We start from the raw sequence: 18,762 nt of genomic DNA on the forward strand, positions 1-18,762 counted from the left end.
AGTATGACAATACTTTTTATGGGACATTGTCCCCCGTCGCTTGTCCTCTTAGTCTTACAGCCAATATTCCTAATCATTAAAAGAATAACATAATAGCAACTGTCTCGTGTCAGTGTTTCTTGCTTTTGAAGATGCCTTGATATTACTTAATGCAATGACAACCATAAAAATCCCATTTTTACTAAATTTTATCTAAAGGAAAACACGGAAACTAAACGATTTGATAGCAAACGCGGAAATTAAATAATAACGTCATCAGAAAAACTCGGAAAATAAATGCCGTATTCAGTGATTGTCAGTTATTCTCAAGGGAAATTGAATGCAGAAGAAACAAGTAAGATTATTTACACCAATCGAAACCAAACAATGAACAAGATCAACATTTAAGATTTACCTTGTAAAGACAGTCCTCTCTAAGTATTCTGTTGACAAAGATCAAACGGGTTGCATCCTGCCATCCTTTGATTACTGTATGCAGCAGACAAGAGAATTCATGTTAGGGTTGGCTTACTCACTCCATCAGATTACGTCAATTTAATCTGTATCTTGAGAGACTCTTGACAATCTTGCTCCATTCAACTCCAATGAATTACAAGCGTTAATGCCCTCATCAACCGGCCATCACTTTACAGATCTGCGCCAGGCTATCATTAATGATCACTGACTATTTAGTCTGTATTTACAGCTCTGAATGGCCTCGGATGATTTCTGATGAAGTCAAACTCGGATGGTTAGCAGCGGTTGACAACATCGGTCTCAAATGACTCGTTTTGCAGCTATTAAGAGGAACAGAGAGAAGTCCGCGCTATCAAGCTTTCTGAGTTTGCGTCAACATTGAAGTGGCGAGTCAGCAAGTAAAATTGGGATTACTCACTGGAAGTTGATAAAAATCTCACTGGTTTTATTTGGGAAGGGTTCTATCATATGAAATATATAAGCATTAGCTCTGACTTGCAGATAATGATAAATTTATCAAAAAGGGGAAAATAAACTGAAGCTGGATGCAACTCTTGCAGGCAGTGAATCTTCTAAAATCACATGCGTGATGACAGCAGGTCGCTCGGCTGTGTAATCTACAAGGCATAACGTCCTCACAGATTACCTTAACTGTCATCAAGTACTCAATGTAACATGGTTAAAGTGTCAACATAGATAACCACAGTAGTTCTCTCTGTTTACACGTCCTGATAACTTACAAAGTTTGATATAGAGTCGACTGCCGTATCGGTCTGGCCCTCGCCAGTCGGGTTCCGAGATATCATTTAATTTCGTAAATAAAATGTATATTCGAATAGATAGTGTCGGCAGACATGAAAGGGGACGGCCACTCTGATCTAGCCTCTTACACAAGTCACACACAGTGAGTTTATCGCGCCAGCCAAACACATTTAGTCATACATATTCGTATTGTTACATACTATCATTACTGTTAACACAAACTGAATTAATTCAAGTCGCCATTAAAACTCATTATTCTATGCAGTGATAATTACTCATAATTTGGTGTAGTTTGGTGTATTCCATGGCTATCATTTAAAGAATATGAATCAAAGATTTGAATAAGTGAACAAAAACATCCGGCCAACGACACTTAAAGTCGGTCATCCACAAACATGACAAACGTAGAAATGAAAGTTGCCCGCAGTTCTTCACAGCGCAATCATATGTTACTGTAAATGCTGCACGTATGTTGTCTGAACGACAATTACAGTTATGTTATGTGCTGAGCATTTGCTGCAGACTTCACTACTTTATACGCAGCCTGTTGGCTCCACTGTAATAGTTTTCATGTCCATCCTGGCTGCTGATGGTCGGGTCCGTCTAAATAGCAGCCGGCGATGTCAGTCCCGATCGCACTCGTTGGAAATTACGGAATATGAACACATGGTGTTACATGTACATTAAGAACATTTTTGTAACTATAAATCCAAATAAATTCAGTATAATTTGAGTTGATAATATCGTTCTCCAAAAATATATTTAATTTTACTCTTGATGACATTTCATATTCATCATCATTAATTCAAATTCATGATAACTAAGTCAAAAAATACTTCACATTTTACTTTTGATTTCGTGACAAAAACGAGAAAGCACTTCAGATGGTATATCAGGGTTTAACGCCTTCCGAACTATCTGTACAAATCACACGCCTCTCTGGAAGCTTTTAGAACTGTTCCCAATGGGTTAACCCAAAGTGATGAGAATACTAACGTTCATTGCTCCAATAATATGAGTTATATACTAAACAAGCTATTAATTTGATGACATTATGCTGCAGTCTGATTGTCGCTTCGTGATAACGCATTCGCCTGCTGAAACATTTGACACTCGAAACAGCAGAGCTGGCAAAATGAAGCGTTGGATAAACAACAATTTCCATAACATTTCTGTGTGACCAGCCTTTTGTTGCTGCTAATCACCGAATTCAAACACATATTTGTGGCAAGTACAAATTCATCAGACCGTTCGTACGTGCTCAAATATAGTAGGAATATGATTTATCAGATCATGTAAGTCATTATTTCGCAACTGGTAATAAAAATATTCCGAGTTATAACCCTCAAATGGCAACGTTTTAATCATGAAGATAACTTTATATTTGCTTCAAGGTCTTTCCATGTGCCACATCTTTTAATTTACCAAGCGCATTTGATTTTCAAGGGATGATTTCAAGGGATGATTTGATTAGCAGCAACAAAAGGCTCTTATTGGACTAGATAAAATATGATATGTATTTACACGTACTTACTCACACCTGATGAAATTTACAAAACTCTTTGAGGGTTATTTCCTTTTAATTGTCGAAATAAGGAAGTATTTTTCGCTGTCACTGTATTCCTTTTTGTTTGAAATCACTTAAGCTGCAATGTAGGAAAAATCTTTCAGACTATCTAGTTAGTCTCGAAGGGAATTGAAAAAATGAATATGCTATACTACCCCACTGTGAGCAAACTGCGTTTCCACTTGAGATTTGCAAGAAAAAGAGCAGAATTTACTCGATGTGTCGCCTCCAAGTTAAACAGTTGAATATGATACTGCAAAACTCGGTTTCACTTCTCTAGACGTTAATAAGTGGTGAGACGCCACACGAGCGCGAGACTGTGTTCTTCCTCATGTCCCGACGTGGTGTGGGCTGCCTCTGTCGTTCCTAATAAGCATCTAAAGCAAGAGTGGGCACTGGTGACTTCCTCTTTCTGATAATATCAGACACAGCCTCAATAACTGACAGTTTTCATCACTCCTACATGTATGATATTAAATTGGGACTTCTCAAGCAACTTACACCAACATTTTAAAAAATTTGAATAAAGTTAATTAAAACGGTTGCAAATAAATATTTCGAATCATAGTTTAGCTGAAATCATTTGCATTTTCAGGGTTCTTCTTGCAATCCACTAAATTCAGTTAAGTGTCATCGTATTTCATTCAATTATTTGTGATGGAAATATTGTCACAATACGTCTTTCTCGAAATCGTGCCTGTACTAGTTTCCTTTCGTCACTTAGGGGATGAGATGCGACGATATTTCTCAGGATGCTGCATCTTTAAAGAAAATAAAACCTCCTTTGGGAAGAATGTTTAAAAGCACACGGCCTCTTTAACGATTCTAATTGTCTCTAGCAGCTTCAATGACATTGCAGTAGATTTTCCATCCATACATGCAGCACGCTGTATTTTAGTCCGAGTATGGTATATGAACAAAGGACAAATCTATATTAGAAATAAATACAGATTGATCAATATGTACATGAATGCATGTGCAGTCGTGTGATGTTCATGTGTAATGTCATGTGTTCCACGCGTGCGTTGAGAGCAATGTGAGGGGGCAACTACACTCTTCCAAGGGCCCTGGAAAGGACCTTGGGGAGTACATTTATCTACTGATATTCAGTGACCTTGTCCATCACTGGACGCTGGGATATTAATCACAAAGCAGCAGTGGTGCATGACCATAAAACTGGGTTGGGGATCCTGAACCTGGTTTTTAGAGCTGTCAGACCTGCTGATTCCTATAGCTAACATTATCTGTACGTATAGGAAACTCGACAACATGGGTAACATGGCCTATCATGAATTGAACATTAGCCAGTGCAAGATGGTGTTAACCAGTCGTATTTGCACATGAGGTGTTAACACATCAGCACAATGTCTGGGCGCCCATCACCTTCCAATGCTTATATGTGACATATTTTTCATACCTTTAAATAGCAAATTCCCCGCCGCTATCGTAAAATGCAACTTTTTAAGACGACAAGTACTAACGAAGCTCTTCAGATCGGGTTGCAGAAAAGGATATGCTTGAACACGAACTTTCTTTTTAAATAGAATATATGTAGAAACGTGTTCTTACAATATGCTGGTGATTTACTTTCTTTTTAATTAATTTTATTTTGGAGAACCACAGTATATTTATGAATTAATGAATTCGGATATTGTAAGGCATGACTACTTTAGCAAGCATTATCGATGGAAAACAAATTGATCATGTCCAAAATCTCTAGCATATCTGTCACGAACAATTATTGGAACAGCATTTCCGTATACCATGGTACATCTTGCATAAAAATGGCCGCTGTTAATGGCTGTAGGTGGCGCCACTTCGATGACGGTTGGCTTCACTGAATCGAATGTGTTTTTAGATGAAAAAGTGATGTCTCAACTATACCTGGAGAATTCCTACATATCGGACGAAGTCTGACAGATTCTCTGCTGGTTGGATCAAGGCTGATTAAACATGACATGATAATAGTCACCTTTAACCTGGATCCATGCCGTCTATTAAGACGCTTCCTAGGTAGTGTCTGGCAAGCCGAGACACTCGCGCTAATTCTCCACAAACCTCACCTGTCACCGAAAACACAAGAGGATTACTTCAGAAATTAAATTTGTAATTGTGCTGCTCTCATGTTTCTGAAAGTTCTAATAATGCTATTCACGTTGTTGTCAGGTTTGAGCTAACAGAGAATCTTATTAAAGGGCAGCATCTTTGTGTGAGGCACGTACAAACCGCAATTTTACCTTTATTACCGCAAAGCTAGTGTAGACTATTTGACATGCAGAGAAAGGAGTAATATACGAAAGTGAATATCCCGAAAACTAATTTTCAATTTCCTGCTAAAACAATCCACCGTGAATTTTGTTAAAGGACAGTCGACATTAGCAAATCGGGACCCAGGATTTTTCACCCCGAGGGAAAACTGGTCCATACTCTTCGCTGCGTTATGTATACCCAGCAAATACAGACAGGGTGATATTAATTTTTCTTCCCACAGAAGCCAGAGGACACTCCACGCTAACAATAAACGACAGAGGTGTATGTCGAAAATATTAAGTGTGGTTGTTCAGTAGGTTGTCTCCCGAGGGTGCGTGAGATTTAAGCGACCATCACAAGGTTTAATACAGCTTTACTCGCCTGGAAATAACCGACATACGAATGTAGAATGCTCAAAGGCGTGGTGACATTTTTCACGAACTTCCATTCGTTGAATTCCAATGAATTGCGGAGGTTGTCAGTGGCGCCATCTAGGATACTTGTACATGTAACTGTTCGCCATTTTTATGTAAACATATTTCATTGGCGTTTTTAATTTTTGGGACAATCAACTTGTTCTTTTATTTTGATTGTGAAATGCATAATTGTTGTATGCCGGTTCTGTCACATTTAATTGTGGTTGTGCTTTTTTCGAATTTCGTTCGTGTATTTATTTCTTTAGCGGGTTTTGGTCATTTGGAGAGCGACAATTTGCCCGATCTTCCAAAAAATACTTCAATATGAAAAATGACTGCCGATAAATCACGATGTTCTGACATTTTTGTTTGAATTGGTGGCTTAAATTGGGACAATTGTATTTGTTCAACAATGATATTAAAGTAGAATTTACTAATAGTATCATTAAATCTTTATTAATCTGTTATGACACTTTTCGTTCTTTATGAGAATAAAAAAATAAAAAGTTTGCTTGGTCATTTTTACGGTATACGTCCATTTGGTATAGCTCAAAATAATACGTGCTTCAACCGTGCCAGAACAGATGAACAAACTGACTAATCGCAACTACATTGACCAAATGTTTACCATACTACAATGTATTAACTAATGTTTTATTTTCTTAACGCCTTATAGCAATTTAACTGATTTTCAAGCTTTCAAACCACTTAACAGTCTCAAACTCATGATATTGAAATCGCAGCCTTTTGGTGCGCAGGACGAGCCATCTTTTGCATTCCGTATTCAGCGTGTGTATCCTGGGAAATCCATACCACTGAGAGTGGCCCCGGCCTCATCATCAGCCAGAGTTAGCAAACATTTCCCCGACGCCTTTTGTGATTGCTCTCCCAGTGCTAACAAGAGCTGTCACCTAACTAAGCTAGGTAAACTTTACCTAACAAACTCAAACCAAAAAGCCTCGTTTGCTTATCATTGTTTAGAAAATTTTCTAACGCGCTTAACTTTCACGAAGCAGTCAAAAGTCGCGGTTTTGCGTGTTTAGGAGTTCTTATTTCTAATTCCGTGTCGGGTTTTAAGTGCCAGATAGGGACCTGGCCGTTAAATATTTCGCTTTGGCGCCACTAGACGCTCTTGTATATAGAATAAGGTGCGCAAATCAGCGTTTAGTGCTAATAAACGCGTCGTTCACCTGCTCCTTGCCGGTTGGAAGCAGTGGGCTTAGTGAAAACAAAACTTTGACAGCTTGTTTGCGAGAATACGCCATGTGGTGCTAAAAGTTTTTGCTAGATTTTACTCAATTTTGAAATTTCGACTTTGAATAACGACGAATTTTCAATATTCATTTTAATGCACTTTGTTGTGCTTATATAGTGTCGGAATACCTCGATATTTTTATTTTATTAATAATTCAAAGATATTTCAGATTCGTTACTTTTTTAAAACTTTTTTTGACTGAATAGAGTTAATAAATAGATCCACCTTCATGCATACTAGTATGACAATACCATTCATCTCAACATATTCCTTGATTGTATCGAAAACACACGAAGCCAGGAGTAAGTCATAGTTAAGGTTTTAGATTTTTGGTGGTATTATGTGTAACATATATTTGAATAAAAACTACCACATTCCAAAGAACAGATTTATATTATACTAGTGTTTATTTCTTAGTAGTATCCAGTCATAAATCTAAGAAGTTGTTTTATCGGTGAAATTTCTCCAAGACAAATGCAAATCATGCGTTTTTAAACAATTGTTTCAAGGTCAGTTATACACTACGGTAAAACTTGTGTACATTAATATTTTTATAAATTTGTGTTATCATTTAATAACATCCCCTAAGGTTTTTCTACCTAAAATATTCTAATTACAAGGTCATCAAAGAATAGATTCCAAACGTAATCGGTCGTACAGGACAAAACCTCGTAGAACGTGCCATATTGGCTCCATGTCTTCTAGTAATGAGGCAAGATGGCGTCCGGTCGTTAGAGGGCGTTACATGCAATATCGCCCGCGGGGACATGTTGCCATTCGCATTGTTTCAACGCACTCTCATTATAGTCGTCGCTAAATAGTTTAGAGGGAGACGAGTCGGTGGCTGTGGTTTAATCAAATTCCCTGGGCGTGTCTGTTGCAGCGTCTAGATCGTCGCCTGCCCGGAGTCTTCGTGCAGATGATAGCGATGTCATGAGAACTTGTGCACTGATTTCACCTGCTTTGACTGAGAGAACAGCAATTCTATCGAATTCGGGCCTATCTGGGCACACACCTCTTCAATCTCTTCTTTTGCATTCGGCCCTATTAGGAATTAGGTGACAGTTGAAAGTGACATGAATCTCGACTTTTAAAACGCTAGCTTACCGTATACGTAAGCATGTAAGCGTTTATGTCATCCCAGTTGAATACAGCAGAAAAATCATGTGATGCACGAAAAGGTAATTCAGTGTTACATGTACTTTGTTTTATGACGTATAACTATAAACTGTTCGCAACAAAAAAAAAACAGATTATCCAACTATGAGAATCTACAGTGGTTCCAGTGTGTCTGTTGTCTGCATTTTTCAATATAATTTCCGCATTAGGATATATGTGGCGCAAGGCCTTTGATGTTTGCCGAGTAAAAGTGTTCGCTACGTAATGCGAGTATTTAATGGAATAACACTTCTGATTTTTAACAGATTGATGCCCTAGATGTATCAGATGCTGTGAAAAAAGGTATGGGAATGTATGTTACAAACTGGATGCTGGGTATAACCGCTGCCTTCAAAACGAGGCACAGTGCATTATACACTGCAAATAGTGCTATAGTGTAACTAAGGTGTTTCAGAATGCCTAGTGTAATTTCGGTACTGGGTACTATTATGACGCAATGTCGCGCGACGACGTCATATCGCTGGCCGAGGCGGTCGGATGTCACCGAACCGAACAGTCTTGGGTGTCTGCTCAGAGTCCCACGAGACCCATTTCAGCCAGGCCCATGATCTCACTCGCATGCACTGTGGTGGTCCAAAACGACCTTAGTCATACGTTTACCACTCAAAAGGCAAGAGCATCTCGAGAGCTCTCAGTCTGCTGCCATTTCGAACTTGCCTTTCACTATTTTCTGTTTCGAATAGTGCTTGCATTATATTCAATGTTTTTCAAACATTTGAGAAACTGTACTGTGTGTGCTTCGACACACAGAACCATTGGTACGGCTTAACCCCTTTCCGCCGAAGAAGAAACAGTGATTTTCATTTTCATGAGGGTGAAATCTTTTAGTGTGTGTATGCGATCCTTGTCCATGTGCGATCACGTTCGAACAGGCCATTGCCACCACATGATGAATGACTTTGAATGACTGCCATGAGAAAAAACTCAATAATTGACATAATACTTGAGTCTCTCTATTTGTTTTCTGGTTGACCAATCGCCCCGACCGCGATATGTCTCACGACCGCCAACACATTTTATTGCGATTTCATGGATATCTGAAAATCCATTTGACGCCTCTCGGGCCAAGAATTGAACCTTTTGACCATGGCGGGCTGATTGAACACAAATACTGATCAATGAGTAGTCGCCAGCAAATCGTTTAGGAGCCGATGAAGTGGTCATAAAGCGCCGCGATTATCTCGTAACATTACTGCCGTGGACTCGCCCTCACACCCACTCTTGATCGTATTCCTGTCACCTTATCTGAACAGCGGCGCTATACCATGATTTACAAGGCCTCTTGCACAGAATTACATACATAAGGGGTAATCTCATTAGGCTATTGTTTTCAAAATCATTAATCGAAAATGATATTGTGGTTTGTTGATATTACAGAATTGATATTGCGCATGCGTCACATGAAAAGTAACTTTGGCAGAATTACAGGGGACACAAATGGTGCTGCCAAAATAGAGCCCGCGGTTTCTCGTTTATGTGTGAGGGAAGATTTCATCATTGATGTGAAATGATCCGTTGGGGAATCTACAGTACCAATAGTCTACATGATGCGTTGGTTGAGACGACCCCTCCTCAAAATTTTGTTTATACCTGACTGGAATTAGGTTCGCAGACAGGAATCTTCATTTTAACACCTAAGCGTGGCTAAAGCTTTTAAGACAAAACACTCTGAAAGTGTACATTTGTTATGCTTAACTATGGGAAACGAGCAGTTGGCAAGTGCCCGAGTTGATCAGACGTAAATAATTATCAAACCACATATATAATCCTCTAAGTCCCAGTGGATATAGAAAGAAGTCTGCAGGCGTCAGAAAATGCATCTGAAATATTTCTGAACACTATGATACGCTTGATATATAACTAAGAATCAAAACAGTGTTTTCATTGATCTTGTACCCCGTTTCGTTCCGTTTTGGTGCGGATCCGTGCCATATTGACTGCTTACTCTGCTCCGACGCCGTCTGCTCGTATGTTAGTACTGTCAACAGTCCAGGCTACTTGACCTGACACCCAATAAATGCCATCTTGGGTGTTAAAAATTGAATCATAATATGCATGTAGCACTATCTTGTCCGATCTCTGCGTTGTGTTGTCTTATTTTATGATATATAGACAAGGCGCCGCTCCTTCGACGACAGGTCGAGTTTTAATCTAGACTTTGTTTGTTTACGTCACTAACAGTTGTTATGTCAAAAGTTGGCGCTGTACAAGTGTGTCGCTGTCATTTCAATATTTGGAGTATCAGTTAATGCATTTTGTAATGGAAGAATATACATTATTTACATGTATTTCATATGAACAAGTATACCTTCAACAAAGAGCGATAGAAACATGATTCTTGTTGCCTCATGCGATCTCAAGTCTTATCTCCTCATCGTTGCCGCTGTCGACCATGTTGTCGATGGCAGCCATGTTGTGACGTCATCGTATTTAAGTTTCGAGTCATGATACGGTGAGGAGGGAAATGGTTAGAGTTCTATCGTCAGCTATCAACTGAGAGTTTGCAGTTACAATGACCCCCACTGACAAACCCAGCAGATACTTCGTACGGGCTTGTGGAATGATCGGGGAAATGATATGAGTAACATGGGGTCGGCTCCGCTAGCAAAGTTCATTGTAATAATGTATTGGTCAAAACAAAGCTGACACATTTTGGGTCGGGATAAGACTACATGTAGCCAGAGGTTTGTTTTCGCTTCTAGAAGGGTTTACATGGTAGAAGGCATGATGTTACGCTACATTTTGACGACAGGAAGATTGACAGGTTCACATTCGGGTGCACATTACTCACGCTTGTCCCTTTACGCCTGCCAAAGCCTAGTTAGACACCCTTGAGACCGTTAAGATCATTACTAACGCCAAAATTAATATGATTTTCGCGCCTTACTAACTAACCCGTGAAAAAAGGCGTTCGAGTGGAGAACATGGTCAGAAATAAACTCCAAACATGTACTCAGCTATTCTAATAAAACCTATCTACATTAGCATTGGAGCGAAAATTTAAATCCCAACCACAATACATTAAAATTCACTGAGACGTACATGCATACAAAATCAGTGATTGTGTTTTTTGGCCCAGGAGGCTCCTAATATTTCGGGCAAGTAAAAAACAACTCGCACCCTGTAGTTATGATTATTTGACACGTTGCTAAGGCAGTTCGTGCCTTTGATGTAACAAATGGTGAACTCTTTCTTTCTTTGGTAATTTCGGTTCAAACATATCTAGGTGTCAGAAAAATTAAATTTGATTATGTGATTTACATTGTAGGCCTATGTGATAATTTGCCGCTATCTGGGGAGAGGTTTTGAGTCATGAACTCTCTTTGAACTGATATTATGATAGAACACACAGTGTGGAAAAAAGGAATCGAAGTCGGGGGAGGGGGGGGGGGGCTGCTGCTTTTATACACAAACCCACTATACCATGCACATATCAGTGGCTTTTGGTAAATATTGAATACATTTTACCGGGCGTAGCTGTCTGAGAATGAAGTCGATCATTTGTCTAGCCAACGTTTCTGTTTTTGGCAGTTTTCCTGTGAATAAGTGCAGGAATATGAAAGTCTCGCCTAACTGGCTTATTAATGTTATCAATCAACACGCTAATAAAAGCCAACTAATAAATCACTCTTTAGCTGTCATGTTTTATTTCACTTAATTCCAAATGTTGACTTAAAAGAGAAGTTTAAATATGGTAAGTTGTTTGCAAGACAGCTAGTTCAAGTTTACATTTGGCAAGTTTGGGGAAAGATTAAATATTAGAGTTTATAAAGTCGGCTAGGATGGCCTATCGTGGGCTTACGTTAAGAGAGGGGCAGTGCAGACGCCGCCTGAACGCTAACATTACCGTCTCCAGCCTACTTAACAGTGTTTGAGTCTGCAGCCCGTTGAATAGCATTGAACCTGCGTAAACACACCGACATTGGCGGAACCTTTACATTTTTGTAAACAGGCCTTATTTTTGCCGCCCAACTAAAGAAATCAAAGCGCCGCTTCCAGAAGAACCAGTCTCCAGGACCCATGAAATTGAAAATTGCACCTTTCGTTATTTGATTATGCGTAGAGAGTTTGCGAAAGCGTTGGATGCAACATGCGTGAAACACAAAGCGACAGAACTTGAAACACAGCATTTGAGGAGTTCCAAAGCGTCGACGAAGAGACACTTCATTCATGAGGATGCGATTCTTGAACTTGCGGTGAAGTCACATTGAAAAACAGACAAATCGTATTGTCCTTAATATAGCTGAGATCCGATTTCTCTTCATCATGTACCCTTATGAGTGGAACGCTCATTGTCTTCTGCTCATGCTTGTATAAACTCTTATAAACTGTCCGAGGCGGAACCTTTGTGGAACCGGGGACATCAGAGCGACCGAATATGAAACAACTGACATGATTAAACCCTTTCATTGTAGCCCTCTTATTTGAAGTTTGAACCGTTTTGTCATATTGTGTTGCGGAATGGATGCAACTGATAATAATACTACACTGAAGTTTTATGAGCGCGCTCGCCTGTCAGTGCGATGGTGCGATGGAGCTTGGAAGGGTATCGAATGCATCCGTTTGGAAGGTACTGTGTCCAAACAGTCCGCCGACCCTTGCAGGGCTTTTGGATAACTTTGCTCATCCGATCAGTGCTAGAAATTAGAAGTTGGCGAGGTAGGCACAACTAAAAAGTGGTCCATATTTTTATAAAAAGCACGGTGTATGAACTGATTTCAAGAATTTATTAATTCTTGCTAATATTTATGTCATTTTGCTCATCAGCTTCGATCTGTACATTTTGCACTCCCTCTCCTGAAAACTCTGCTGACGTAATGTACAGTACATTCTTCAGCGTAACAATGATATCCCGCGTCCGACTACTGTCCTGTTACGTGTACATACAGTATCTTGTAGGTTTCAACATACGCTAATTTGCATACATAGCAATACGAACAAAGGGATGTCTATCACTGCCTAGGGGATGCTGAGATAAGCAGCGGCAATGTCTTTATAGATCAAAGCAACCAAGTTGGACCAGGTTAGCCTTATTTTCAAATATAAAAGAGAACTTGACAACTAGGATAACAAGACCGTCTCACTTTAAAGATGATTTGTAAATAAACGCGACGAGATTCGACGCTTTGATTGCTTTGCAGTTGCACAGACCGAGGTGGTGGATCCTGGAGTATCTCAATTTCTTGGATGATGGTGTGAAGTGTACACGCTGCCCTCTGACGGCTGGATATCATGGGCGTCATCCCGGAGTATTGTTATCCTTTGCTTTTATTTGAGAACACCATAACTACTTTCGAACTGATGTCACTGGAATAGCGAGCTAGGTGATCACTAGCTCAGATTAAAAGCTTGATTAGCAGCCATTCTGATGTACACTGTGCTGCCCTCTCTCACGAGTTCCTTCGGTCAAGAATCTTAATCCCTGAATCCATCTCCGCAGTGCAGCCCACCCTGGTGCAAGGCCGTATGATCAGTAGATGATAGGATTGTCCAAACTCGATTGTCTCTTTCGCAAAAATTCTTTGTTCATGATCAGCGTCAAAGGTACTGGGTTCATGTCCTAGTTGCGCATCCCGAGACCGGCCAAACTGGTCAATGAATCGATCAACAGAATACTATACAGCCTTGGAGTAAATCTTCCAGTCGCCAATGGCGTAAAACTGTGGCATTATGCCGGATTCCCGGAGAGAGATGATACCAACAGATAAAGGTCTAACTTGGCATCTGTCATTGACGGGATGCATTCAAAACAGCCAATTCTTCTTAATGGACTTAGCATTATTAGCTTTGGTGCACCTTGGTTTGCTGATAAGTCATCTGTCTGTGGCTAGCTGATGGCTTGGCGCAAGATTGCCGATTGCCGGCTTTATCTTGTTGTCTCTACACACCATTAATACGAGCTTCATTATCGCAACTGTAATTGACGCAGGACTGGGAACGAAGCGTTTTGTACAATGTACAGTACTTAGGACTGTGTGTAAGCTGTGTGTAAGCTGTCATGGTGATGACGTGCCATTGCTTTCCGGCGATGAAGTTATTGAATTTTGTTCAATACGTCTTCCTCAGAGTTCGTAGCTGTATAATGTCGTAAGGAAGCAGCGCCTCTATCGCCAATGTACAATGTACATTTGACGGAAGCCATTTTGTCTCGTCCCCGGAGTTGTGGTTTGGGACATTTGACACTAGCAGTACATTTGATTACACATGTGATGTACATAATGAAGTAATCCCGTGTTAGACTAGAGCTTCATGTAAAAGCTGCACGGGTAATGGACGCAGGGCAGCGTCCGATTATTCGACGTCTTCAATTGCCTTACTTACATGTACATGTACGTATTGGCACTAACGCCTGTCTGAAAAGGAAGCGATTCCAATTTGACCTGATGCTTGTGGTAACCCAGGGACCTGACTTTGGAAGCATCTCCAACTGTGTCATGTTGACTCTGAGTTTGCTCTGCCTTTGGTCTGAGGTATTCGGTAAGCGTGTCGATGGCGTTGCAGATGAAATGCAAGCTTATTCTTGCGGATTTCATGAGCTATCAGTGACACGTGTTATACCGACATCATCAGATTTTACCCATTACGTTCAACCGTAAAATTACAATATTCACACAAATCAGCCAGTGTCTAAAGTAAGTTAGTGAATTGCAAAATCCTTCATTGTTATATCGTCACCCACACATGATTTGAATTAATTAAAAGATGGTGAAATGTTGCATCTGGTGACTGATGAACCAGATTTGAATCAGATTGACATTTTTATTTAGATACACTTGCAAAGTTGATGTTACGTGACCGCATATTGTTCTCATACATTTGTATGAAGCAGCAGTGCATGCATTCGCGTGCATCTGGTGTAAAAGATACAGAAATATCAACAAGGCATACGACTACCAAATACCCGGATGAATATATGGAAGTGGCGTCACCAAGCGGATGAATTATTGATTCTCTGTATTTCATGAAGCAGCTTGGTTTATCTATATTTCTTAAACTGTGTGGATATGGAATGAATACGATTCCAGTCATATACCAGAGTCATTGTATTCACACTTTTTCCGAACCGTGCCTAAATGTGCGAGTCAAATTGGAAGTATATCGGACTCGTGCAATTGTTCACTCGTCATAATTGGTTAATAAGTTACATCTTTCACAGAACAAAAGTTATTCTGCACGACTTTTAGCACTTCATCATTGCAAATTGCCAAAACGTGCCAAACTTTAAAATCTCTTCAGTAATTGCCCATTGTAATTATAAAAGTTTTTGTCATTTGGCCCATCACCGTGTCTGGGGTATTGTTTTGATGTATCACCATCGTACATAAATGCATATTACAAGTAATCTTGCCTTATTTCTAGAGTAATTAACAACTGTGGTCTCTCCCCTGCTAAATCAAAGTGCCAAGTTAACTGTCAGTGCGTGTGTGATGGCTGGTTTCTGGCAACTATTTATGTATATAAATTAATACCTTGTCATATTAATCTTCATCATATGTAGTTATACGACCATTATTATTACACATACCGTTGGCGACATTGTAGACTAGAATGTTGTGATATATGGTGCTTATCAGTTCATCAAAGGAACCATATATCGGCCGAATTTCCTATACTGCGGTTCATTATATAACTTCTTTAATGTCACTTTTGTTTCAAGCGGAAGGTGTGACATAAACGCTTCTGCATCACAATGAGCAAACAATTCTTGAATTCGTATTTCTCACTAAGCTAGTGAATAGTTTCCACTTGGAGAAGAATGAATGTTTGAAAGAACCTCAAACAAATAATTGATTGTTGTCTTGAATGAGGGGCGGCAGAACATGATGACATGGGACTGTACCTTAAATGACCCGTTTTGCAAACCCCGTCTTTTTCAACTGTTGTTCAACTATTTTCTCGTGATCTTTCGAGTGTTTTATCGGGTAAGAGGGTCCGAATTGTGAGGAAACAATACTTGTTTCACGGCACATTTGGCGTATTCGTGGTCAATACTGGGATGACTCGGGACAAGACGAACAAAAGATTTCTATTTCTCAAAACGGCTGGTCAACATTACGAGTGGCCGAAGCCATTGAGTGGTGGTATCGGATGGCACAGTTGGGGCGGTGACCACCCTTTTCGGGAGCCCCATCATACGCTTCAAGTGTTGGCCTGCTTGAGACATTACCTTAACGACAGGCCTCCTAAGGTGAAGAAACGCGGTTTCTTTTTGCAATAGTCGAGAAACGGCCGGCGGAAAAACATCAAATAGACGGACGCTTTCTCGCATTCGGATGGCGAATTATTCCAAGGTGTTCGCGTCCCACTATAGAAGAGTCGAACTGGCTTGTCACGGGTCACCACACTCACTGACGAGGAATGATATTTTCCGTAATGTTCTCATGGTCTTTGTCTAAGATGTGCTTAGATTTTCATGAAGGAGTAACATTGCTTTTCACAGCTAACGTTAAGTAAACATGGCTTTGGTTGGGTCGACCGCGAGAATTTGATATGAATGCCAAACTGACAATGAATTCTGCCTACCACACTGTGAGAAATGATGATACAATGGCAGCTTTACCTTACTGACAATATGAAGTCACCCTATATTCACACTAATGTATAAATAAGCTTTTGTTGGGAGGTGTTCTGCATGATACACTCCAATACGATCGTTCGACATGCCCTCAAACAGGTGTTAGGTGTACAAAAGCTGTATGTTTTTGCTTTTCGGTGACAAGGGCTTGTGTCAAAGCTAGCCTGACTTATGCCAGCAGGATGAAAGGCGACATTGGAAACCTCGAGTGGCAAGACATGATAGTAACAATACAGTGACCACCAATATGATGTATGGGCGTATTTCCCTTGCCCCCTACCGTTAGAAACCCATGCAGTGATCACACACATGGTGCTCCTTCACATTCTATGGCATTAACGTGGTTTGTTCTTCCTTCAGAATTACAATGATTGAAACGATAAGCTGTCATCTAACTCAAAGAGTTTGGGACATGACTATTTGGGAAAGTGAGAACTCTGATGGTGACCAATGCAGGTGGTAGACTCAAAGACAGAATGATAATATCATTTTCTTTACAAACCAAGACGTGTCTTTGTCATTTTATTAGGTGTCACGTATAAAACAGGCCTAGGCCAAGATAAAAACATGTTTTGTTCTTAGTTTCTTTTCACTATCACACCCAAGTACATGTACTTAGCAAGAGAAGAGTCTTTCAAATAAATGAGTGAAATGTATTTCAAAGACTCTGGTGTCGGCCTGCAGATTATTTATCGTGACGACGTACCATTGTATCATCAGCGCTTCTCTGCCTTGATATGCTGAGGCAAATTTCAATTAGAGCCTTAAGATTTCTGTTAATAACCGGTTAACTACTGGTTATTTCAAGTTGACCTCGGACATTTCCAAAGAACCTTTGCTGTGTTTGCCTGAACAGACTTCTTGATCGAGAATAAATGAGTGAAACCGCCTCATTTCTCCTGACGTCTGGACGCCACGATAGCCGTTTCTCACTTTGCGCTGGCAAGTAATGCGATTGTATAGGACTTGCAACCTGCTGGGTGGCCCATCGAGTGGTTGTGATCTTGCATAGGGCAGTCTACTGATTACTGAAGACACCATAGGCGTGCGCGGCCATACCAACCGTCAGAAGAGTGTGATCGTGGTTACGGGTGGACAGAGCATATGTTACCAAAATACGCGTCCAGGCACTGACTGAGACAAAAGTGCACGCAAAATGTCACTTCGAAAATAGCCAGTATAGCAGATAATGAGTTGATGTTATGTTGTATTGTGACTTTGGGTTGAGGTGGCCTGTAGCCCCAGGTGTGACGACGATCCGGACCGCTGATGATGGTTCGCCTCAGTTTTGCTAACGAGGAAAAAGCTCCGCTATTGTGTTTGGCTATTCTGTGTATGTCACGGAGGCGACAATGGTATGTCTGGAAATGAATCGTTTGGTATGGAAAGTGGTGGTATCATTACACTCGGCTTTGTCACTTGGGGCAGTTTGAGTGGCGAAATGAAGGAGTTATCATACGTCCCACTCAGTTGTGCTTGCACGCAAAACAGGTGCCCAAAATACGGACTCTAAGTCCGTCAATGTCTATTGCATAATGTGATTTGCGTTGTTTGCATTGGACTTAAACAAGTTAATCGAACGCCTCATCGAATTTGCACTCTCATGTTCCTTCCAGGATACCCCGACTACTGTATTTATAGACCTTCGCGCCTTCATTCTGCTCTGTATCAGAACAACTTAACTGCACTAAACCATGCCATGCCCTTCAAAGCCAGAAGCTGATTTTCCTCACAGGAAAACATGCACCATTTGAAAATCTCCCTCCTCGGCATTTATTTGATGTCGCAAAGCAGCAAGGCTTCGTCGTTCTTGTTGGCGCGTTTCCTGTGATCAGTGCGCGTGAATTAAGAAGGCGGAAGAAACGCCCTGATGTTAAGCTACATCCTTGGCGTGACTTCCGTGGGCCATGGATGAGGGGTCGTTGATCGTTCTCATGTCGAGTACACAGTTCGCTTTCCCAGATTACGCCATCTGGATAATGTAATCATCTTTGAACTGGGGGTTGTCACAGGATACAGGCAAGACTCGCCCAATGTTGTATCAGCAGCAGTGTATCATGCACTGTTGGTATCAGTTATGTGCGAGGCAAGACAAGCCATGATTCTAATTTTTTTAACTTCTAAGTATTCGCGGACATCAAGGTATTTTAATTAGATGTTTTAGTTCAGTTTATCTCCTCAGAAGGCCCCTTTTTGACTTCTTTACACGACGGACAAATCTTATCACCTCTAATCAGCATTTCTGACTTCATGCCAAGCAACCGGTTACTTTGTAACGGAAGGAGGAGCACTTCCAGATGTA

The 18,762-nt window shown here is 40.4% G+C and overlaps 1 protein-coding gene across 3 annotated transcripts in view; it reads left to right on the plus strand.

The window, feature by feature from the left end:
- LOC135502883 (T-box transcription factor TBX2-like) overlaps positions 1 to 18,762 on the plus strand; it is a 79,954-nt gene that overhangs the window by 18,477 nt on the left and 42,715 nt on the right. The window lies entirely within an intron of this gene.

This window comes from Lineus longissimus, chromosome 2 (assembly GCF_910592395.1).
Source record: "Lineus longissimus chromosome 2, tnLinLong1.2, whole genome shotgun sequence".
In the NCBI taxonomy this organism is placed as follows: Eukaryota; Metazoa; Nemertea; class Pilidiophora; order Heteronemertea; family Lineidae; genus Lineus; species Lineus longissimus.